Source organism: Rhagoletis zephyria, unplaced genomic scaffold (assembly GCF_001687245.7).
Source record: "Rhagoletis zephyria isolate East Lansing unplaced genomic scaffold, Rhagoletis_zephyria_1.1 Rzeph_scaffold_04667, whole genome shotgun sequence".
Lineage (NCBI taxonomy): Eukaryota > Metazoa > Arthropoda > Insecta > Diptera > Tephritidae > Rhagoletis > Rhagoletis zephyria.
Window position 1 is genome coordinate 6,825 of NW_016161750.1, and position 1,478 is coordinate 8,302.

At 35.2% G+C, this 1,478-nt stretch overlaps 1 long non-coding RNA gene across 1 annotated transcript in view; it reads left to right on the forward strand.

The window, feature by feature from the left end:
- The window catches only part of LOC108371045 (uncharacterized), a 2,266-nt gene extending 1,089 nt beyond the window's left edge, over positions 1-1,177 (forward strand). Inside the window, exons 2-4 of the long non-coding RNA XR_001848710.1 lie at positions 397-578; positions 652-984; positions 1,045-1,177. This is a non-coding gene — a long non-coding RNA (uncharacterized LOC108371045). The remainder of the gene's footprint in view (positions 1-396; positions 579-651; positions 985-1,044) is intronic.
- Positions 1,178-1,478: the final 301 nt, after the last annotated feature.

Below are 1,478 nucleotides of genomic sequence, written 5' to 3' on the forward strand. Positions count from 1 at the left end.
CACTTTTTGTTTATTGTTAAATAAAAAATTTTAAATAATGAAAATCAATAATTATATCATTCTATCTTGAAGTGACAAGAATTACTGACATTTGAGTAAAAACATTGTTGGAATCTATTAAATTTTGACAAAGTTATGGGCATTTTAAAAAAACATTCTCGCTGTCAATTCGAAAAGTTGATTTTTGCGTGAAAAACAAAATCGCGTTTAATTCGGCCGAAAAATTTTCCGAGGCAAAAGGTAAAATACGTGTCTCATCATTTGGACCAACAAACAATGTATTTGAGTTTGGTCGAAATTAAAAATCATGCTCGTACCTGACCGGTTGTCTGAAATGGAAAGCATCAATAGTATTTAATATAACATATCAATAAATAAGGCTAATTATTTTTACAGGTCTGATGTCGAAATGGAAACAGCCGGTATGATTTCGACTGCAGGATGACAAAAGAAATACTTTTCAGCATCATAAGCTCGGTGAAGACGTGTGGGTATCATGTAGCCGCTGTTGTAAGCGATTTAGGCGGAACAAACCGAGCGCTATTTAATGACCTCGGTGTAAGCACCGATACTCCATGGTCAGTAAAATTTAGTCTCCTAATATGTACACTACTTTTATTTTATAGTGTAACAATTTTTTCTTAATTTTAGGTTTATCTACGATGATAGGCGAATATTTGTGTCTGCGGATTCACCACATCACATCTTCTACGTAACCACTTTTTGGATAGTGGTTTTACGGTAAACGGCAAGGAGGTGAAGAAGGATACAATCGTCGAGTTGCTCTCGTGTACTTCCTCAGAGTTATCAATAACTCACAAAATTAGCAGCAACCACCTTAGTGTTGTTGGGCCCCAGCGACAAAAGGTGAAAATGGCAACAAAGCTTTTTTCGCACACCGTTGCGCAAGCGATTACGCATGCTTCCAGCCTAGGCTACCTCGGAGGTCACAATTGGGAGGAGTGTCATAAAGTTTTCAAATTGGTAACTAGTGCTTTAACATTATATTTTTCACATTTATGCGATGGAATCCCTCCTTTTTAGGTAAATGACTAGTTTGACATCGTGAAAGTAAGAGTACCGTATTCAGATACTAAAAAACGTACTCATGCGTATGGATTAGCCTAGGTTATTCGAGACGGAATCCTACAGCAAATGACGCAACTCATGACCGAAATTCGCGTCGTTGGGAAATTAAATATCATGCCTTTTCAGAAAGGTACCTTTTAATTTAAAAACCATACTTTAATCAAATTAAAACTAAAAGCAGTTCCAAACTTTTGTGTTTATAGGAATTATGCAATCTAATTTGGCTTTAAAGTTGCTATACGAGGATGTAATAAGTCGGTTTAATCTTAAGTATATCCTAACGTATAGATTGAATGAATCTAATTTCTAATCTAATTTGGCTTTAAAGTTGCTATACGAGGATGTAATAAGTCGGTTTAATCTTAAGTATATCCTAACGTATAGATTGA